General features: G+C 46.9%; 9 non-coding genes across 9 annotated transcripts; 5 read left to right on the plus strand and 4 right to left on the minus strand.

Annotated features, from left to right (window-relative positions):
* Window positions 1-604: 604 nt before the first annotated feature.
* TRNAF-GAA lies at window positions 605-677 on the plus strand. Its single transcript has one exon. It is a non-coding gene; the product is annotated as a tRNA-Phe (tRNA).
* A 5,796-nt stretch (window positions 678-6,473) lies between these two features.
* On the plus strand, window positions 6,474-6,546 carry TRNAK-UUU. Its single transcript has one exon. It is a non-coding gene; the product is annotated as a tRNA-Lys (tRNA).
* Window positions 6,547-8,042: 1,496 nt separating this feature from the next.
* LOC111544995 lies at window positions 8,043-8,103 on the minus strand. Its single transcript, XR_002732308.1, has one exon. It is a non-coding gene; the product is annotated as a U7 small nuclear RNA (small nuclear RNA).
* Window positions 8,104-9,330: 1,227 nt separating this feature from the next.
* TRNAF-GAA lies at window positions 9,331-9,403 on the plus strand. The gene has a single exon. It is a non-coding gene; the product is annotated as a tRNA-Phe (tRNA).
* A 1,011-nt stretch (window positions 9,404-10,414) lies between these two features.
* Window positions 10,415-10,487, minus strand: TRNAK-UUU. The gene has a single exon. It is a non-coding gene; the product is annotated as a tRNA-Lys (tRNA).
* A 4,825-nt stretch (window positions 10,488-15,312) lies between these two features.
* Window positions 15,313-15,395, minus strand: TRNAL-UAA. Its single transcript has one exon. It is a non-coding gene; the product is annotated as a tRNA-Leu (tRNA).
* A 376-nt stretch (window positions 15,396-15,771) lies between these two features.
* Window positions 15,772-15,857, minus strand: TRNAR-UCU. The gene is given in 2 exon segments: window positions 15,772-15,807; window positions 15,821-15,857. It is a non-coding gene; the product is annotated as a tRNA-Arg (tRNA).
* Window positions 15,858-16,096: 239 nt separating this feature from the next.
* Window positions 16,097-16,169, plus strand: TRNAV-UAC. The gene has a single exon. It is a non-coding gene; the product is annotated as a tRNA-Val (tRNA).
* A 296-nt stretch (window positions 16,170-16,465) lies between these two features.
* Window positions 16,466-16,538, plus strand: TRNAV-UAC. Its single transcript has one exon. It is a non-coding gene; the product is annotated as a tRNA-Val (tRNA).
* Window positions 16,539-22,670: the final 6,132 nt, after the last annotated feature.

Consider the following 22,670-nt stretch of genomic DNA (forward strand, 5'->3'; position numbering starts at 1 on the left):
AAAAAAAAAAAAAAAAAAAAAAAAAAAGCACAATAGGTCTACAAAACTGCCATGAAACAAGTCCATAATTTTTTTTTTTTTTTGAGACGGAGTCTCGCTCTGTCGCCTGGGCTGGAGTGCAGTGGCCGGATCTCAGCTCACTGCAAGCTCCGCCTCCCGGGTTTACGCCTTTCTCCGGCCTCAGCCTCCGGAGTAGCTGGGACTGCAGGCACCAGCCATCTCGCCCGGCTAGCTTTTTGTATTTTTCAGTAGAGACGGGGTTTCACTGTGTTAGCCAGGATGGTCTCGAACTCCTGACCTCATGATCCGCCCGTCTCGGCCTCCCAAAGTGCTGGGATTACAGGCTTGAGCCACCGCGCCCGGCCCATAATATATTTTTAAATGAAAAAAGCGAATTGCAGGGAACTTAAAAAAAAACAAAAAAAGAAAACCCCTGAGAAAAGTGATTTATCACTTCTAGTTTGTAAACAAGGGCCTTGCCTTATCACCTTTGTAACATTTGTAAAATGCCTACCTCTAGCTGAATCCATATAATCTGTTACCTTGGAACCAATACTATTTTATTATAATTTTGTAGAAAAAAAGAAAAAGTTCTTCTAATACAGCCGAAATAGCTCAGTTGGGAGAGCGTTAGACTGAAGATCTAAAGGTCCCTGGTTCGATCCCGGGTTTCGGCAGGACTTCCGTTTTAGGCGTTAGTCATCACTACATGTGATTTCGGCACAGTCAACAGGGTCAACACCCTGTGGTATTCTCACTCGGGCTGGAGCAGTTAAGGGAAGACTGACTCATTGGCATTTTCCTCTGGGAGTGAGGATACTGGGGACATAGGTCCTGCCTTTTAAACTGCCCAGTACGAAGTTATACCTCTTCCCTGACTTGGGGCCTGGTTTGAGACGAGCTCTTCCGGAGCACTGCGCACAGCTCACTTTCTTGAGCAACCCTGTCCCCCGGCACCCCGCTCCTCTTCTTTCGGGTTATAGGGAGCCGTGGGCGCTGCAACCTTTCTCTCAGTGTCAGAGGGGCGGGAGCTCTCGGCCTGCGCCGCCTCCGTCGCCTGCTTGGTCGCGGGCTCGCCGGGAATGGTGACAGCCCAGCCCCCTCTTGGCCAAAGAAATTCTCGAAAGCGTTAGGCGCACGGGCTTCCTCCAGCTGTTTTAACCACATGGGCCAGGGCCGGGCGCAGTGGCTCACGCCTGTAATGCCAGCATTTTGGGAAGCCGAGATGGACGGATTACTTGAGGTCAGGAGTTCGAGACCAGCCTGGACAACACGGGGAAACCCCGTCTTTAAAAAAGAAAACAATAGGGCCGGGCGCGGTGGCTCAAGCCTGTAATCCCAGCACTTTGGGAGGCCGAGACGGGCGGATCACGAGGTCAGGAGATCGAGACCCTCCTGGCTAACACGGTGAAACCCCGTCTCTACTAAAAATACAAAAAATTAGCCGGGCGAGGTGGTGGGCGCCTGTGGTCCCAGCCACTCGGGAGGCTGAGGCAGGAGAATGGCGTGAACCCAGGAGGCAGAGGTTGCGGTGAGCTGAGATCCGGCCACTGCACTCTAGCCTGGGCGACAGAGCAAGACTCCGTCTCAAAAAAAAAAAAAAAAAAAAAAAAAGAAAACAATAGCAATGATCCTAGAACAGCTCTTGGGTGGGGTGGGAGACAGGGATGGGAAGCCCTTTCTGGTTTAAATCTACACTAGGGTTAGGAGACCAAATACAGGACGTCCAATTAATTTGTCTCTCTCCTTTCTTTCTTTCTTGAGGGAGTCTTGCTCCCTGGAGTGCAGTGTGGGGATCTCGGCTCATTGTAACCTCCGCTTCCGGTTCAAGTGATTCTCCTGCCTCAGCCACCCGGAGTAGCTGGGATTACAGGTGCCTGCCACCACGCCCGGCTAAGTTTTGTATTTTTAGTAGAGACAGGGTTTCACCATGTTGGCCAGGCTGGTCCCGAACTCCTGACCTCAGGTCATCCGTCCGCCTCAGCCTCCCAAAGTGTTGGGATAACAGGCGCGAGCCACTGAACCTGGCCAAAATTTGAATTTCAGAGAAACAACAAATACTTTTGAGTATAAACATGTCCCAAATATTGCATGGAACATACAAAGTATATATTCGTTGTTTCTGTGAAATTGGATTTAACGGGACGTCCTGTATTTTTATGTGCCAAATTGCAAGTCACTTGTACATCATATCCTCGCACCCCACTGAACTCTATGCACCACCCTCTCTGCCCCAGCAAAGATATCCAGACACTGTACGCAGGAAGAACTGGATTTCAGAGGACACGGTTGGATCTTCAACACCTGGCAGTTTACAAAATGGGTTTGTATCCATTGGCTAATTTGTTATCAATGCCAATAGAGAAGCTCCTGGCAGAGATCACCGGGAAATACCCCGGGAATCGGCCATCCCATCTGTCTCTAGGCCTCCAGAGTTGTCCACCCTGGTCCAGCATGGGGGTGGATGTCAGTGGAACTTGGAGGATCTGGATTGAATTCCGGTAGAAAGCCTCATTAAGATGATGAACCACAGCTGGGCGCAGTGTCTCACTCCTGTATTCCCAACACTTTGGGAGGCTGAGGCGGGCGGATCACCTGAGGTTGGGAGTTCAAGACTAGCCTGACCAACATGGAGAAACCCCGTCTCTACTAAATATACAAAATTAACCGGGCGCGGTGGCGCATGCTGGTCATCCCACCGACTCAGGAGGCTGAGGTAGGAGAATTGCTTGGACCCAGGAGGCAGAGGTTGCCGTTAGCCAAGATTGCGCCATTGCACTTCAGCCTGGGCAACAAGAGCGAAACTCCGTCTAAAAAAAAAAAAAAAAAGGAAGATGAGCCATTGAGCCACTCCACTTAAGGCAAAGCAATGGAACAACACACTTGGGGGGTGCCTTCTTTTTAGCCAGGCTGGACCATGGAGAGAGAGAGGAAGGAGATTCATGTGTCACATTCTAAGAACTCGCAGTGTAGTAAAAGGCAAAAATGAAACCAGCCATATGGTTTTTAGGCCTATTTATACCCCTGCCCCCTTTCTGTTAATGTTTGCCAATATGCTATCTGATATGGGGCTTCACCCCCAAAATCCTTGAGTTCTTGGGTGGAAAGATGTATTTTGATGAGGGGCTCTTGAAAATTCAATGATGATCAATAAGAAGAAACCCCAAGTGATCATCTAATAGACTAGAGAATTAAACTTTTCATGAGGTTTGGTCGAACACCATTCTAGATGTTACTAGGAAGGTGTTTTTGGTTTGTTTGTTTCTTTTGAGACAGGTTCTTGTTCTGTGGCTCAGGGGTGGGGGTGCAGTGGCGCCTTCACAGTTCACTGCAGCCTCGACCTCCTGGGCCTCAAGTCATTCTTTGGCCTCAGCCTCCCGAGTAGCTGGGACTACAGGTACGCACCATCACGTCCAGTTAATTTTTGTATTTTTGGTATTGAGACGGGGTTTCGCCATGTTGCCCAGGCTGGTCTCGAACTCAGGAGCTCAAGTGATCCACCTGCCCTCCGCCTTCCAAAGTGCTGAGACTACAGGTATGAGTCACGGCCCCTGGCAATGAAGGTGTTTTTTAAATGTGATTAACATTTAAAGCAGTAGACTCCAGGTAAAGAAGATTACCCTTGGTAATGTGCCTCGTTAAATCAGCTGAAGCTTTTAAGAGCAAAGACTGGAGTTTCTGAAGAAGAAGGAATTCTCCTAAAAACTTTGCTATAGGCTGGGCACAATGGCTCACGCTTGTAATCCCAGCATTTTGGGAGGCCGAGGTGGCCTGATCACCTGAGGTCAGGAGTTCGAGACCAGCCTGGCCAACATGGTGAAATCCCGTCTCTACTAAAAATACAAAAATTAGCCCGGCATGGTGATGCATGCCTGTAATCCTAGCTACTTGGGAGGCTGAGGCAGAATAATCGCTTGAACCTGAGAGGTGGAGGTTACAGTGAGCCGAGATTATGCCACTGCACTCCAGCCTGGGCAACAGAGCAAGATTCCATCTCAAACAGAAACAAGCAAACAAAAAAAACTTTGGTATAGAAAACCTGCATTCCTGAGTGTCCAGCTTACTGCCCTGCTGAATTTATTTATTTATTTATTTACTTTTTGTGAGAGGGAGTCCTGCTCTGTCACCCAGGCTGGAGTGCAGTGGCGTGATCTGGGCTTACTGCAACCTCTGCCTCCTGGGTTCCAGAGATTCTCCTGCCTCAGCCTCCCAAGTAGCTGGGACTACAAGTGTGTGCCACCATGCCCGGCTAAGTTTTGTATTTTTAGTAGAGACGGCGTTTTACCATTTTGGCCGGGCTGGTCTGGAACTCCTGACCTCAGGTCATCCACCCGCCTCGGTCTCCCAAAGTGTTGGGATTACAGGCATGAGCCACCGCACCTGGCCTGCCCTGCTGAATTTAAACTCAAGATGGCAACCTTAACTCTTATCTAAATTTTCAAACCGTTAGTCTGCCCTACAGGTTTTGGGTTTGCTGACCCCCACAATGTGTGAACCAAGCTCTTAAAATAATCTGTCTCTACCTCTGTTTCCATCTGTCTCTGTCCTATTGGTTCCATTTCTTTGGAGAACCTGACAGCATGCTTTAAAGTGTTATTTACACACCCGTAAGAGTGAAGAATGAGATTGTTACTGTTGCTCTGAGCAAAAGCCAACCGCCTTGGGACCAAAAGTGGGAGGCATATTCCTAGGAAATGTTGGGCCTAGCCTTTGCCCTAAAAAGGCAAGCCCTGCCTGGTGTTCAGCCTGAAGAGGAGAGGGGGAATCCTGGTGAGAAGTATTTGGAATTCAAGCTCAGAGAAGAAGACTCGGTATCTCTGGCTGAATCACATTTCCTGCATGCCTGCACACTCCTACTCACCTTTCAAGGCACAGTTCTAATGCCTTTTCCACCCCTGCGAGGTGCTACTCTGCCTTCCTTCTAGTCATTCCCTGGGTTACCAAAGGTCTTGTATATTTCTCTATTAAAGCATTGATTAAAGGCCATCTCGGCTCACTGCAACCTCCATTTCCCGGGTTCAAGTGATTCTCCTGCCTCAGCCTCCCGAGTAGCTGGGACTACAGGCGGGCGCCACTGCACTCGGCTAATTTTTGTATTTTTTGATAGAGACCAGGTTTCACCATGTTGGCCAGGCTAGTCTCAAACTCCTGATCTCAGGTGATTGGCCCGCCTCGGCCTCCAAAGCGCTGGGATTACAGGCGTGAACAGAGTCTCGCTCTGTCTCAAAGCGTGCAGGCTGGAGTGCAGTGGCACGATCTGCCTCCCAGGTTCAAGCGATTCTCCTTCCTCAGCCTCCTGAGTAGCTGGGATTACAGGCGCGCGCCACCACGCCTGGCTAATTTTTGTATTTTTAGTAGCGACGGGGTTGCACCACATGTTGGTCAGGCTGGTCTCGAACTCCTGACCGCAGGTCATCCGCCCGCCTCGGCTTCCCAAAGTGCTGGGATTACAGGTGTGAGCCACCGCGCCCGCCCTTTAAGGTCCTTTTCCTTTGTGTTGTCACTTCTCCAAAAACATATTGTTCTTTGTTGACGATGCTGTATAAAATGGAGTTCTCAGCCACACCTTTGCAATTACTCATTCCCTGGGTATGTCCCACACGTTAATACACTTCTGTTTTGTTTTTGTCTTCATTCTGTCTGTTATTACAGGAGTCCGGCTGAGAACTCAAACTGGTAGAGGGAAGATTATTTTTCCTTCTCTACAGGTGCTTGGAGTCAACGAGGGGAAAGGAGTTCAAAGGAAGGTGACATTTCAGTTAGCGATGGAACAGCACGTGCGAAGCCCAGAGGACTGAAAGTTCTTAACGTCTGCAGGCAGAAAATAGCTGCGTGTAGAGGGAAGAAGTGGGAGGGCGGGTCGGCTCGCGAGCTGCGACAGAGTTGCGCGTGCGTCGAGGCCGAGGCCGTGGGGGCGGGGTGGGCCCGGAGCGCGCTCACCGGATCGCCGGAGGGCTGTGGCTACCACCCGTCATCTCTTTTCAGCTAATCTGCTTCGCGCTACATTTTGGAGGTGGGCACCTGGGATGGGGGCAAGGAATCACGAAGTGGCGTCTTCTCGGAAGGGGCAGCCCGATGTCTTTAAGCACTGAACTGTGGTCTCTGACCAGATGCGCTTTGGGTTCAGGGCTAAGACACGCGTAGGCGGTGCAGACAGTTCGATTCGTGGGCGGCTTTTTCTCTCCCCTGCTGGGTTTTGCCGAACTGAGGGTTCGCGTTTGCCGAGCAGTCTCTAAATATAAGGAGAGCGTGCTTTATTTAACAAATCTGTGTTCAGCTGCCAAAGAACAAGCTAATCACCCTTCCTCCCCACGCCCGACTTCGCCTCCTTCCAGTCCTCGCAGGATTTCTGCATCGGAATTGGATTGGATCACACACAAAAGAACCCAGTAACTCGTTCATCGTCCTGCCCATTAGTTCGCGGCATAATGATAACACAGTCTTCACGAATGGAAGCAAAGTTTCTCCCGTGAGCCCGGATAGCTCAGTCGGTAGAGCATCAGACTTTTAATCTGAGGGTCCAGGGTTCAAGTCCCTGTTCGGGCGGCCTTTGTTTTTCTTCATTAAAAGAATGAGAACTAATTTTAGGGTCTTTTGTTTGTTAACCCGCTGCAAAAGAAGGCAAGGAAGTCCTGGATTGTGTAAACTGCGACCTCAATCGCTTATAGGAGGGTAAACCTGGGGCCCTTATGGGGATAGGCCTTTGTGCAGAGGTATACGGGAAACTTCCAGTCCATCGCTTTGGGGGCTGAAATAGGCAGATTATTCTGTAGCCAGCCGCCGAGCTGCTGTATCCCAACAGCGGATATATCAAATGACCGGCCCCCCGCCCGCCCTGCCAGTGACAGCCTCTCTTCGCTCCCCTGTGACGGCTCCTGCTGACCTTCCCTCTTGGGTTCTCTCTGATTGGGTGCCTGAGGAATATGGTTGGGATCCTGCACCTTTCCAGCCCTCCTTACTACCTTAGGAAAGAGTTTTCTGTACCATAAAAAGGAAGAGATGATCTTCTAGAAACTGAAGCCCCAAACAGAGCCATTCCTCTCGTTAAAACGGGTCAAATCCACCCCCGACTCCCCTCTCAAAACTGTGATCTGAACACAGGAAGAAGTTGAGGTGGAGACAGCAGCTTCTGTTGGTGGGGGAAAGAGGGTGCATATTACGAGACAGCGTATTCAAGGGACTGAAATGGGAAAAATGAAACGTTAGTTCTCCCCCACTACAAATTATAAAGGGAAACAGGTAATCCCAGCACTTTGGGAGACCGAGGCGGGCGAGTCACAAGGTCAGGAGTTCGAGACCAGCCTGGTCAATATAGTGACGCTCCATCTGCAGTAACAATACAAAAAAATTAGCTGGGCGTGGTGGCCGGCGCCTGTAATCCCAGCTACTCGGAAGGCTGAGGCAGGATAATCACTTGAACACGGGAGGCGGAGGTTGCAGTGAGCCGAGATCACGCCACTGTACTCCAGCCGGGGCGACAGTGCGAGACTCTGTTTCAAAGAAAAAAGAAAAAAGGCGGGGTGTGGGAGAAACATCCGGCTCCTGCAGAGGTTTTTGGAATGTAAGGTAATCAAGGTGAGTTAATTTTCCCAATGAGGTGAAAGGACCGGTTGCATCTCTTGCTTGGCTAATGATGGAGCCTTCCTGGCTTCAGCCGGGCAACAGAAGAAAGCCGGTCTTGATCTCCTCATTGGCAGGATGGGGATGTGGCCTGAATGTGTAAGGGGCTGCCCTCTTAGCTGGTGGACTATGGTGCCCAGTGAGTCCCGATTAGTGGAGAAAGGCCAGGATGGAGACAGCACCAAATTGTGAGGCAGGGCCTTCACCCTGCCCACAGGAATGCTCTACCCTGGTGCACACAGATCCCAGCATTACCTCCCCCTTCTCTAGAGCTCAGCTTCCCCTGCAGAAAGGGAATAACAATAGCTTCCATCTCATAAGCTTGTGATAATTAAATGGGATAACAATGCATGTACTGTGTTTAATAGCCTAAAAGCAAGCATTCAAAACACGGTAGCCATTATTGTAATTATTATTTTTATTTTATTTTCCTCTGAAAACCAGAAAACCTGCTAAACAAATTCTAAAAGAGCTGTAACACTGTTACCATAATTCTTAAAGGGTTTTCTATCTAGGGATGAAACAACAGATACATATTGTAATAGGAGAGGAACCATTACAAAGAAATGTGTGCCCAATATGCCCATATTCAGGTAACTTGAGTTGATTGATATGTGCTGGAGGGACAGCGATCCTCGCTGCTCGTAGTGAAGAGTGGGCTGGGTGGGCGAGGCGAGTTTCTTTATTGCGGAAAGTTAATCACGGGGGTCAGAAGGCATTCCAGGGAGAGAAACAGGTAAGTTTCTCGAATTTTTCTCCTTCTTCCTGAGGGAGTCCCTTCGAAAGCGATCAGTTCCACTTTTGGCTATCTTGAAAAGAGGAATCTCTTTACTCCAACCAATTTCTGAATGAGCAAGAACGGACCAGGCTGGGGCGTGAGGACAAGGGTGGAGAGCTCTGGGTTCCCTCAGTCTTTCCTCCTTTCCCTCCTCCAGTTGATTCCTTCTCCAGCCATGGTGTTCCGCCTTTGATGCTTTGGAGCCTGCCAAATAGTTCTGGGTGATTGGTGGCACATTAGTAACTCATTAAAAAATTTGTATATTATATCAGTTAAAGGCAGGCGTGGGGAAGGACGGGATTGAATGCAACGCTGTAGATTCCTGCTGGACACACAGTAGGTTCTTAGAAAGCGGCGGTTCTTACTCTTATTAGGGCTCTGGGAAGAGAGAAAGCATGAGAAAGACAATACAATGTGGCCTAGGAAAAGGCAGAACGCGAAAGTTTCCTCACATGAAAGGAATTAATTTTCTCACTGATTGTTCTTAAAACCTCAGGGCTAAAAATAATACAGTTTGGAAGGTGAAATGAAGAACTAAAAGGCTGGAAGTGGGAGGAAACAGGATTTTTTTTTTTTTTTTTGAGACACAGTTTCGCTCTTGTTCCCCAGGCTGGAGTGCAATGGCGCCATCCTGGCTCGCTGCAACCTCCGCCTCTCTGGTTCAAGCGATGCTCCTGCCTCAGCCTCCTGAGTAGCTGGGATTACAGGCGCGTGCGACCACGCCCGGCTAATTTTTTTTTTTTTTTTCATTTTTAGTAGAGACAGGGTTTCACCATGTTGGCCAGTCTGGTCTCGAACTCCTGAGCTCAGGTGATCCACCTCAACCTCCCAAAGCGCTGGCATTACAGACGTGAGCCACTGCGCCCGGTTTCATCTTCTTCTTTTTTTTCCTTTTAAATTTCCCTGACAGGGCGGGATGTTCTCATGTCTTTGCTGAAATAGCTCAGTTGGGAGAGCGTTAGACTGAAGATCTAAAGGTCCCTGGTTCGATCCCGGGTTTCGGCAGAGCTTTTGTTGGCTTAACCGCTTTGAACACACAGGGCTATAGTCCACTTCTTAGCCTCTTTGGAGGCTCGCCTCCCTCCCCAGTCCCCTTGCACGTTTACACCTACGCCGTACACACCCAGAGACAGCTGTTCTCCTTGTCTCCTAAGCGAACACCAACTAATGAGACGATAGTATTTAGTAAGGTATAAAGATGCAAAGAATAAGCTTCTCAAGAAATCAGAAGTCAAAGTCATTATGAGGATGCATAATCAGCTTAAGCCTGTCAAAGGAATCAGAAGTCCTAGAGCGATTTATTCCCAGTTCCCTAATCGCCCTATTTATACTGTTGAATGTTAAATGGCAATACGTGGCACAAGATTTTTTATTGAGGTGGCCAACACTCCTGTTCCACAGGAGGAAGGTCTTGGGTTTGATCACCAGTGTAGTCAGCTCTCTGGGGCTGCACGTTTTTTTCATCCACTACAGACATGAGGACAATGTCCAAAAGCAAAAGCATTAGTCTTTACCGCAAGAGACACAAGTCAGGGACCCACCGGAGCATGAAGAATCTGGTGAAGGACTTTGTCGAGTTGGAGATATAGGAATCTTGTGTCTTCACTTGTGTTCATCTGAAATATTTCTTGAATCTCAGTTTCCTCATCGCACTTTCAATAAAAAGTGCCTGAAAACATTCCTCGGTGCCAAAAACTGCACAGTTCTTGCCGAGAATATTACTATTGTGACTCTGACGACAGGTGTGTTTATTGATCTGTTTTGAATATAAAATAAACGCAATTTAAAAGAAAAAATATCCTAAGACAAAGCAACGTATAAAGGTTGGAAAAGAAAATCCTGAGGCTGGAAGAGAAAGTTTCTTGGCACTTTCCACATGTTTCACTTTTTCCGGCAAAAACCCACTAGCAAGTTTTAGTTTCCCTCAAGGAGGGGGCAACCCAAACGAGTTTTGCATAACGTTCCTTTTGCTCAACCTCGCCCAAATCCATTTATGTTGGAAACTAAAATGGTATCCGCCCGAACAGGGACTTGAACCCTGGACCCTCAGATTAAAAGTCTGATGCTCTACCGACTGAGCTATCCGGGCCTCTGAAAAAACACGTTTGCCTAATTTATCCACGGGAAAATAGGCCACGTGGCCGCATTCTTTCCGCGATTACAGTTCTGAGTGTTTTTGCTGATTTCTTGAGAGGTGAACCTGCAAAATTGACATTGAGCAGGGGTTCAGCAAAATCGAGTTTTCATTTCTCCTTTTCTCCCATCACAGACAATAAAGACCCAAAGAGTAACCGCCTGCCTGACCTGCTCCGCGCCCTAAGGGGAATTTCCCACGAGGAATCCCCCCAGATTTAAGACATTTGAGCGGGCCTCCGGGTAAACAGCGGGATTTCTAATTCCAGTTTTGGTCTTTGAGGAGTCAGTCCTAGAGCTTCTTGTGGGAGAAGCAGTGATGAAAAATTAGGTTTCCAAGAATCGATTAGACATTTATTGAGTGCATACCGCACTCTCGGAACTAAGCAAGTACTGGGGCCGCAAAGACCAAGTCTCGGCCCTCAGTGGAACTGGAAGACGCGCAAAACAGAAGCCCCCAGTCACGCGCTTTGGTGGTGGGAGGCCAGCCTTTTCGGACACCGGAGGACTTGGTCGGCACCCGAAGTAAAAGCCAAGTTTTCCAGGGGGTGATCGTGCCTGAACCGAGCTGTGGATAGCGACTGGGCACCTGAAGACTTGGAAAAAGAATTTCTAGCCGAGGGAATAGCAAATGGAAAATGACAATATTTACTAACCTTGGGCATCTGACCATTTAGCTGAAGCTTCCATTGAAAGATTTTGATCAGGCACGCTACAGGATGGATTTTATCTTTTTAGGGAGTCTGTTACCTTGGTAGCTGGGTCTCAGACATACCTAATTAGTCAATTCTATAATTCGACCTGCTTCTTCATAAATTCTTTGCCTTCTCATTTCTTAAGGTATTGGATCCCTTCAAAGAGAATTCAGCCGGACGCGGTGGTTCATGCCCGTAATCTCAGCACTTTGGGAGGCCGAGCCGGCGGATCACGAAGTCAGGAGTTCGAGACTAGCCTGGCTAACAAGGTGAAACCCCGTCTCTACTAAAAATACAAAATTAGCTGGGTGTGGTGGCACACACCTGTAGTCCCAGCTACTCGGGAGGCTGAGGCAGGAGAATTGCTTGTACCCGGGAGGCGGAGGCTACAGTGAGCTGGGATTTCCCCACTGCACTCCAGCCTGGGTGACAGTCCACTATGTGGGGGAAACGATAAGGTTCTGATTTTTAAATAAAGAAATACATCAGGAGAACAATCGACAAAGGTTAAAAAAGAGCCATATGGGAAGAGGTTATGTTAAGGAAAAAAACAAAAACTAACAAAAAAAAAAAAAAAAAAGTGCCAAACAATGTGAATGGCATAATCCTTGTGAAGAAATTGAAATATTTATGTATTATGTATATGAGAGTATATAAACATGTATCCTTTAATACTACATATAATTATATATGAATGTTGCTTGCATATACATAGAAGGTCTATAAAGATAGAAAACAACCCATTGAAATGGCTACATCTTGAGGAATGGCAATGAAACCTATGATAGGACGTTCTGATTTTTTTCTTTTCCTTTTCTTTTCTTTTTGTCGCCCAGGCTGGAGTGTAATGGCGCGACCTCGGCTTACTGCAACCTCCTCCTCTCGGGTTCAAGCGATTCTCCTGCCTCAGCCTCCCGAGTAGCTGGGACTACAGGCGCCCGCCACCATGACCGGCTAATTTTTGTATTTTTAGTAGAGACGGGGTTTCACCATGTTGGCCAGGCTGGTCTGGAACTCCTGACCTCACGTGATCCGCCTGCCACGGCCTAGCAAAGTGCAGGGAAAAATATCATTTGTTATTAATAAAATATTCCATGCTTCTGGGATGGCATAGGTGGCACCTTAGATCAAAGCTTCCTTTGAAGTTTCTCTACAAAGAGTCAGAAGAGAAGGGTTAAATCACACACTTCCTCCTCTGGGGTACTCCCTCCATGCCTCATTGCTTTGGATGGGAGTTGCTGATATTGAAAAATCACAAATTTGACAGGTACGGTTTTCACAAATGAAGATGTGGATCCCTGCGCATCAGATGGCCAGTCTCGGCTCAAGAAAGAAAACTAAAACCAGACCCCTTGGAAAGGAGCTGCCTGTGCCTCGTGAGGTCAGTCCCACGGGTTATTAGCCTTTGGCCTGTTTCTTTGCAAACCTCTGAACCTCCACTTTTTTTTTTTTTTTGAGACGGAGTCTCGCTCTGTCCCCCAGGCTGGAGTGCGGTGGCGCGATCTCGGCTCTCTGCAAGCTCCGCCTCCCGGGTTCACCGGTTCACGCCATTCTCCTGCCTCGGCCTCCTGAGTAGCTTGGGACTACAGGCGCCCGCCACCGCGCCAGGCTAGTTTTTTGTATTTTTAGTAGAGACGGGGTTTCACCGTGGTCTCGATCTCCTGACCTTGTGATCCGCCCGCCTCGGCCTCCCAAAGTGCTGGGATTACAGGCGTGAGCCACCGCGCCCAGCCACCTCCACTTTTTTTTGAGACGGGAGTCTCGCTCTGTCGCTTAGGCTGGAGTGCAGTGGCGCGATCTCACCTCACTGCAAACTCCGCCTCCCGGGGTCAAGCGATTCTCTTTCCTCGGCCTCCTGAGTAGCTGGGATTAAAGGCACCCGCCACCACGCCCGGTTCATTTTTGTATTTTTAGTAGAGACGGGGTTTCACCATGCTGGCCAGGCTTGTCTCAAACTCCTGACCTCGCGATCCACCCTCCTCGGCCTCGCAAAGTGCTGGGATTATAGGCGTGAGCCACCGCGCCCGGTGAACCTCCATTTCTCACAAAAGTGCCAGGTACACTGAGTTACTGAGTACACTAACTGAGTAACACTAGTTACTGAGTACAGCTTTGAATGAATAAGAGCATGAAGATGCGTTTCCTGTTCTAGGACAGACCAGATTGATAGGCACCAAACACAGACCAAAAGTCTCAAACTCTTCACTGTATCAAGTGTTAATTGTGTGGTAATGGACGGCTTAACACAGGGAAGTAGGCCGGGCGCGGTGACTCCCAACTGTAATCCCCGCACTTCGGTAGGCTGAGGCGGGCGGATCGCTTGAGGCCACGAATTCGAGAGAAGCCTGACCAACATGGCGAAATGCCACCTCTACAAAAAACGCAAAAATTAGCCGAGCGTGGTGGCACGCGCCGGTAATCCCAGCTACTCGGGAGGCTGGGACAAGAGAATCGCTTGAACCCAGGAGGCAGAGGTTGCAGTAAACTGAAGGGTGCAGTGAGTAGAGATGGCGCAGAGCAAAACTCTGTGTCGAAACAAACAAACAACAAAGAGAACTGTGAGTATTTCATTTAGCACTCCATAGTGGTTTTTTTTTTTTTTTTTTTTTTTTTTGAAGGTTCTGGCTGATCTTTACAAACAGGGTTCAGGAGTTGCCCCAGATATCCCTGCTTGATCCTTTCCAGACAGGGTGAGGAACTGGGCTCTGAGCCTGTCTCTGTTGCTGTGCCCACTGCACCTACCTTAAACACCTGTTTAAAGAATCTGTTTTCCTCCTAGAAAGTTTCTGCTGTGAGGACAGGTACTCTCTGTATATCTGCAATCCCTGGGTCAGTGCCTCACGGAAAGCTCTCAGAAACTGTCCTTGAATGAAAGAATGGAGAGTTAGAAAGAGGGTGATGGGTCAGGAAAGGCTTTTAGTGGAGGAGGAGGGTCAGAATTAGTCCTTGGAAGTTTTTGTTTGGTAGAGAGAGAGAGGAAGAACATTTTCTGTCAAGCACAATGATTTTCATAGTCAAATGGAATAAGTTTGTTCTGCCATTCTGTTGGGCTGCCTTGTTTTATTTTCTCTATAGTACACATCGCTGTCTCTCAAGTTCTCCAATTTGTCCACTTGTTTTTATTTCTTTTTAATTGATTTTAATTTTAATTATTATTATTTTTAATAGAGACAGTGTTCCACGTTCTTGCCCAAGCTGATCTCAAACCCCTGGCCTCTAGCAATCCTCCTGCCTTGGCCTCCCAAAGCCCTGGGATTGCAGGCGTGAGCCAGGCACCAAGCCGTTTCTGCTTTTTTTTTGTTGTTGTTGTTGTTTTTTGAGACGAAGTCTCTCTCTGTTACCCAGGTTGGAGTGCAGTGGCACCATCTCGGCTCACTGCAACCTCCGCTTCCCAGGTTTAAGCGATCTTCCTGCCTCAGCCTCCCTAGTAGCTGGGATTACAGGCACGCACCACCATGCCTGGCTAATTTTTGTATTTTAGTAGAGACAGGGTTTCACCATGTTGGCTAGGCTGGTCTCAAACTCCTGACCTCTGGTGATCCACCCGCCTCGTCCTCCCAAAGTGCTGTGATTTCAGGCGTGAGCCACCGCGCCCAGCTGTCTGCTTGTTTTAAAACCCTATTTTTCTTCTGTCACTTGGTCATGTAAGTGATATTGGGCAGTGGTCTTGATTTTAAGGCTCTTGTATTTTTTGTTGTTTTGCTTAAAAAAGAAAAGAAAAGAAAAGAAAACATGCCTGCATCACCACAACCCCAGTGTTTAGAACAGTACGTGGCACGTAATAGGATCTCAAGTAATAACTGTCGACTCGGAGTGAACGTTTTTGCAGCACATTGTATCTCTCTCTGTGTGCTCCCTCACCCCCATGTAGTGTAGCTGGACCTAGACGTTTTCTTTTCTTTCTTTCTTTTTTTCAGACGTTTTCTTTCTACTTTTCAACCCATAAACTATGAAGCTGTCGCCATGTTTAAGGTTTCTGGCAAAATAATATTAACTATAGTTATTATTATCTGGACGCCTAAGTTTGCAAAATGGATTGCCAAGGATTAGGAAAAAAGATTTTTGCTCGGAAAAACAACTAACCTTTACCAGAAGTGGGGTTCGAACCCACGCGGATATGAATCCATTGGATCTTAAGTCCAACGCCTTAACCACTCGGCCATTCTGGTAACTGATGAAACAATGGTTTATTTTAAGGCAACTCGGGTAACACTAGGCGACTAAAGTTTCAGAACAATTTAAAATTACTTTTATTCCTGATATGAAAGAATAATATGGAGGAAAAAACTTGGTAACTTTGATTACATTTCCCTAATTTCTTTATCTCGTCACCAGAAACTGGGGCCACATAAAAGTGAAGGAGAAAATGTTCGATAGAGGAGTGGGATTCTTAAGGCCTTCTAGTGAAGGGACATAACCAGGAACTGCAATTAGCTGCAATACACATCCTTCTGGAAATTTTAAATGGCAGATATTTTTCGTTTCATCTATTTTATAACCATTCCCTCTGCCTAACTTTCCGTTTGCCCTCCTTCAAACAAAAAGCGACTCTGGTGGGACTCGAACCCACAACCTTTGAATTTCTCGAAGTATCTAGAAGTCCAATGCGCTATCCATTGCGCCACAGAGCCAGACGCGTAAAACCTCTCCGCGATGAGCACATCAGGGGAGGCACTTTCTTTCCACGAGTTAAGTGTGGAACCTTTGTCTTTAAGGAGAGCTTGGGTAGGAATTACACTGGAAAATCTGTAATCCTTGTGTAAGTTTGTCTTTCTGTTCACGATCACTGAGCAGTAAATCCCTTTCGGCTCACGTTGCTAACATGTCTTTATGCAGAATTACTAAATCCAGACATTACAACCTTGCACGCGGTTCCATAGTGTAGCGGTTATCACGTCTGCTTTACACGCAGAAGGTCCTGGGTTCGAGCCCCAGTGGAACCACGGCATGGTCCCCGACTACTTTTTTTTCTTTTCTTTTCTTTCCTTTCTCTAAAACGTTTAGTATTAACATTTTGCGAGCCCAATCTTGGGTTTTGCTTCAGGAAGCTGGAGAGGCAGACATTTCTACAATGTTTCTGCGCGGTCGTCTTGCTCTGAACACTGGAAAACGAGGAATCCTCTTGAAAGTTTTTCTCTGTGCACAATCGCCGGATGTCAAGTCTACATAACCATTTCCCGGTGCTAAAATGTCTTTTGGAACAATTATTAAATCCTGGAGAAGCTCATAACTCGCGTAAGGTTCCATAGTGTAGTGGTTATCACGTCTGCTTTACACGCAGAAGGTCCTGGGTTCGAGCCCCAGTGGAACCACGAAGTATTACCTTGTGTTTTGTGAGCCGGGTGTTGGGTTTTGCACCAGGAAGCTGGCGACGCACCCCAGTTTCACGGGTTTTCTGCGGCTTGCTCCCCCCCTGCTGCACCAGCCGGGTCCCTCTTAGCGCTGGGCGCGGAGCAGGCCTCCGAGGCTGCCCCCGTGTGGCGCCTCTCTGGAGGTGCAGGCGGCTCCGCTCCACGGAGGCATAGCGCACTCCTGCGCCTGCGCCTTTCCACTGCCTGGCCAGCCGGCTTCTGGGTTCCTGGGTGTGTTGCACCTTGGCTCACCTACCTTCTTCTAAGCCTTGCTTGGGCCATCTCAAAAAATTGCTACCACTAAGTCGAAGGACATCACGAAGGCTGCGCCCTCTTTGCTGATTAACTCCAAGTTCACTGCCCTCATACTGCATTTATTTAAATTAAAAATGCTTTTTGAGGCCGAGCGCAGTGGCTCACGCCTGTAATCCCAGCACTTTGGGAGGCCGAGGCGGGCGGATCACGAGGTCAGGAGATGGTGTCCATCTTGGCTAACACGGTGAAACCCCGTCTCTACTAAAAATACAAAAAAATTAGCCGGGCGAGGTGGCGGGCGCCTGTAGTCCCAGCTACTCTACTCGGGAGGCTGAGGCAGGAGAATGGTGTGAACCCGGGAGGCGGAGCTTGCAGTTAGCCGAGATAGTGCCACTGCACTCCAGCCTGGACCACAGAGCGAGGCGCCGTCTCAAAAAAAAAAAAAAAAGCTTGTGAAAAAATTGATTTCATGCACAGAATTCAGAATTCCCCACGTATTTCACAGTGATGTTTCCGTCCCATCTTTCAACGGTTAGCTGTTTCTTTTGTGACCCTTCAGAAAATGGCTATGCATTCACCAGTATACATGTACATTTACTTTATAAGCCACTTGACACTTTTTGTACAAAGGTAACACACATAGGTACCGCTCCCATTTCCTCAACAATATTCTGAAAATCTTCCTGTTTCGTTCATACATCTTGGCTTATCCGTTTACTTCCTGTGTTTGGATATATCACAATTCTTTATGCCTTTTGATGAACACTTAAATGGTATCTAGTCTTAGGAACAATGCTGAGCAGATTTCCTTGGTCCTTGGTTTTAGATAGGGCAATATGTAAAATAATCCTAGCAAAACCTTGAACAGGCACTTACATGGGTAGCTAATTTAATGTTCACAATGACTCTATTATTATTTATCCCGTTTTACAGACGAGGAAGAGGAAGCATAGCAAGATTAAGAAATGGCCCAGGGTTACACCCCTGGTCAGGGACAGAACACAGTACCAACCCAAGCAAGAAGAGGGTTGCCTTTTTGTCTTAGAAATTTAATTGATGGCTCGGCGCTGTGGCTCACACCTGTAATCCCAGCACTTTGGCAGGCCGACGTGGAAGTATGGCTTGAACCCAGGATTTCAAAACCAGCTTGAGCAAAAAAGCGAGACGCCCTCCGCAAACCCGTCCCACCAACCTCCCTGCTGGCCCCACCAAACCCGCCACAGCTCCTTTCAAAACAGTTTGTATCAAATTATACTCACACCAGTATGAAGGCCCTTGTTCTTCCTGTCTCTCTCAAATGAAAGTAATTGAATTTTGAGTCAGCTAGAAATGGTATGTGTGTTTTATTGTGAGTTAGGTTGAACGTTTTTCATGTAGTTAAAAGCTTCCTTTCTTCCTTCCATCTGTTCACCTCTTTTGTTCAATTTTCTAATATATATATTCTGTTAATTTGTGTTTAAATTGGTTTTTAGGCCTGGTGTGGTGGCTCACGCCTGTAATCCCAGCACTTTGGGAGGTCGAGGAAGGTGGATCATGAGGTCAAGAGATCGAGACCATCCTGGCCAACATGGTGAATCCCTGTCTCTACTAAAAATACAAAAATTAACTGGGTGTGGTGGCCACGCACCTGTAGTCCCAGCTACTCAGGAGGCTGAGGCAGGAGAATCGCTTGAACCTGGGAGGTGGAGGTTGTGGTGAGCCGAGATCGCTCCGCTGTACTCCAGCCTGTTGACACAGCGAGACTCCGTCTCTAAATAAATAAATAAATAAATAAATAAATAGGTTTTTAGGTGCTCTTTGTAAATTCAGATTTAGGATATATTTTGCAAATGTATCCAGACTTGCCATTTGTCTTTTGATTCTATTTTTGATATTCTGTGCGACGCAGAAAGTAAACATTTTTATGAAGTCAATTTCATCATCTTTTTGGGGGTGGGTGCGGAGAGGGGCTTTTAACATTTCCTGCCTAGAAAATACTTCCTCACTTTGAAATTATATTTCAAAAATTATGCTATATTTTCTCCTGATTGTTGTACAGTTAAACATTTTCTAATGTTTCAACCTTTTGTCAGAGGCCTTGGAACCTGAGCAACTCCATCTTGAATAAGGGCTGGGTAAAATAGGGCTGAGACCTACTGGGCTGCATTCCTGAGAGATGAAGGCATTCTAAGTCACAGGATGAGATAGGAGGTTGGCACAAGATACACGTCAAAAAGACCTTTCTGATAAAACAGGTTGTGGTAAAGAAGCTGGCCAAAACCCACCAAACCAGGATGGTAAGGAGAGTGACCTCTGGTGTCCTCACTGCTCATTATATGCTAATTATACTACATTAACATGTTAAAAGACACTCCCACCAGCACCATGACAGTTTACAGATGCCATGGCAATGTCAGGAAGTTATCCTATATGGTCTAAAAAGATGAGGAACTCTCAGTTCTGGGAATTGTCCCCGACTTTCCCAGAAAACTCATGAATAATCCACCCCTCGTTTAGCATATAATCAGGAAATGACCATAAAGATGGACAGCCAGCAGCCCTAGTGGGCTGCTCTGCCTATGGAGTAGTGATTCTTTCTTCCTTTGCTTTTTTTTCTTTTTTTTTTGGTTACGGAGTCTTGCTTTGTCGCCCAGGCTGGAGTGCAATGGCGCAATCTCCACTCACTGTAACCTCCACCTCCTGAGTTCAAGTGATTCTCCTGCCTCAGCCTCCTCAGTAGCTGAGACTACAGGCAGGTGCCACCACACCATGCTAATTTTTGTATTTTTAGTAGAGACAGGGTTTCACCACGTTGGTGAGGCCGGTCTCGAACTCCTGACCTTGTGATCCACCTGCCTCGGCCTCCCAAAATGCTGGGGTTACAGGTGTAAGCCACTGTGCCTGGCCAACGCCCAGCTAATTTTAAAAAATTTTTATAGAGACAGAGTCTCTCTATGTTGCCTACCGTGGTCTCAACTTCTGGGCTCAGGCAATCCTCCTGCCTCAGCTTCTCAGAGTGCTGGGATTACAGCCATGAGCCACCACACTTGGTTTGTTATTTATTTTTATTTATTTCTCTCTTCTACTCCCAGGTATTCTTAAACAAAAGATTATCACAAGAGAAGAGACAGATTGGCCTTAACTCCAAATGTGGTAGAGACAGCTGGGAATTTACAGCCAAGGAGCAGAATGGGGTGGGGTGGGGTCAGTAGATGGTAAATTAGGAACAGGAGAGATCCAGGTTAAGGGGATTCTGGGTACACTGAATTAACAGGATTCTTGCTGAGGGTGGACCAGGGTGATCAGAGATCAAGGGTCAGAGGGATTCTTGATACATTGAATTGGCAGGATACTTAATAAACCTGGACTATCTGCAAGCTGAGGATGGAACTGAGGCCAAGGTCTAGGCCTAGTAGAGAAGAGGGCTCAGAGAAGCCTGACTGGTGTTTGGTTAAGGACGGAATTTGTCAGTGCCCCAGCTGGTTCCCATTCTGTGATTGGCATGTGGTTCATGCATATCCAATTAAATGTGTTTCTGAGAAAAAGACCTTTTTAATATTTAAAAAACTGGTCTTTCTTGTGAAGTAAATTTAATTCAACCTCTTTTGTAATTGATTTTCTTTTTTTTTGAGATGGAGTTCTTGCTCTGTCATCCAGGCTGGAGTGCAGTGACGCAATCTTGGCTCACTGCAACTTCTGCCTCCCGGGTTCAAGCAATTCTCTGCCTCAGCCTCCCAAGTAGCAGGAGTTCCAGACCAGCTTGGGCAACATGATGAAACCCCGTCTCCACTAAAATACAAAAAATTAGCTGGGTGTGGTGGTGTGCGCCTGTAGCTCCAGCTACTCAGGAGGCTGAAGAACAAGAATGGCTTGCACCTGGGAGGCGGAGGTTGCACTGAGCCGAGATTGTGCCGCTGCCCTCCAGCCCGGGTGACAGTGAGACCATTGTCTCAAAAAAAAAAAAAAAAAAAAAAAAAAAAAGATATTAACTTTTAAAAAGTAGATAAGTCAAAGGATAAAACAATTAGAGTACAAAGTAAAGAAACACTCTTTTTAACTTTTGTTGCCAAACGTCACTTCTTGTAAATCCTAATTTAACTCCTCCTGCTTTTCACTCTGTTTTAAAAAGAACGTTTAAAATAAATACCACTTTGGGTACTGACAGGCTTACTGGATGTCTTTGTGTTTTGCAGACTGCCTAAAATGAAATTGCCCCCTGCTTTGTTAAGGTATAACTTACACACTGTAAACTGCACATATTTAAAGGATATAACTTGATGAGTTTTGACACAGACGCACTTACACACACACACCTGTGAAACTGACACTACAATTAGGGTAATGGTATCTCCATCATCCCCTAAACCTCATGCTCCTGAGAACTGCAGAACTCTTGGCATATAGCTCCGTCCAAACCCCTGAACTAGACCAAACTCTCACATGGCTTCTAGCAGCATACGGCTGTGTCCTTAGAATGACCCCAGCCCCCCATTAAATGCCTGCCTAAGCTCAATACTGCCAGGAGAATTTATGGTTTGTTTTACCCAAACCCTGATGATAGGCCCCTGACCTCCCTTACTTAGAGCATTTACAAAAAAGGGCTTATGATTGTGAGTATGTATCTCTTAGAACTCAGAAACGTCTTTCTTAAGGACCTGGGAGCCATTCCTTTGAAACGTGATCATCGACAAGGCTGAAACCTCTGTCTTCCAGTCTCTGGCAGGGTGGAATCCTAACCTGGATAATTGCCAGCTAGCAGACACAGCCGGCCTCATCGCCTTGATACTGACGAACCGTTTGCAATTTTTCACTTCTCTGACTCTACTGAGACCTCACACTCGCCCATTCTTCATTCATTCTCCCTGTAAAATGCTCGAACCACCTCTGCACAAATCACAGTGGAGCCCAGCTCATTCCCCTACTGTCAGTAGTTACTGAATAAAATCTGTTTTTGCCGCTTTAACTAATGTCCCGCTGTGTGTATCTTTGACGTGCCTTTGGACACCTTCCCTCCATGTTCTGCCCATACTGAGGCCAATGTCAGGTCCTGCTGCTAACCACTGACCTCTCCGGATTTCACAGTACTTTAGCTCTATTGTTTCATCAGAGCACAACTCCTACTCAGTTAACTTACCTCCTATGACCTTCCCTTTGAAGTTCAAGCACCACAAAGTGAATTTTCTAGGCTGACTCCCAATTAACTATGAATCCATCAATAACTCAGCAAATGTCATCATTTTCAAATATTTTTAGTTTTTAAAAGGCCAGGTATTTTCTTCAGAGTAAATATTTAAAAGTATTAAGAAAAATCAGAACACAAGATAATGCATACAAGTTTTTTTTTTTTTTTTTTTTTTGCTTTTGTGTTGAACTATAATTAGAAGTAATAGGGTATAGAGAAAAGACACTTGGAGGTCATGAATTTTGGATGCCAACCTTGCTACCTTCATAGAGCAGTGGTGGAATATTTATTTTTTCAAACTCCTGCCTCAGCCTTCCAAAGCGGTGGGATTACGGGCATGAGCCACTGTACCTAGTCACGAGAAAGATTTTTAACAAAGTGTGGAAAGAAGGGAGGTCTTTGTTACCTTGGAGTTAGCTAAAACATTCAAAGATTTAGAAATTCCCAAATGTAAAGAAGGAGCAAGCAGGTTGAAATAGTCAGTTTTTCGCACCTTAAATCACAGCGGAGGGCTCCTGTCCCCAGGGACTTCTGTTAGAAGGAAGCAACGGGTTAGTACCCCTGAGGCTCAAGGGCCTCTTCTTGCCATTCCAGGATCCAGTGGAAAAGTCCATCTCACCCCTGCAGATGCCATTTTGAATGTAAATGTGGTTTGTTAAACAGATTACTTGGCACCA

This window comes from Piliocolobus tephrosceles, chromosome 13, assembly GCF_002776525.5.
Source record: "Piliocolobus tephrosceles isolate RC106 chromosome 13, ASM277652v3, whole genome shotgun sequence".
Lineage (NCBI taxonomy): Eukaryota > Metazoa > Chordata > Mammalia > Primates > Cercopithecidae > Piliocolobus > Piliocolobus tephrosceles.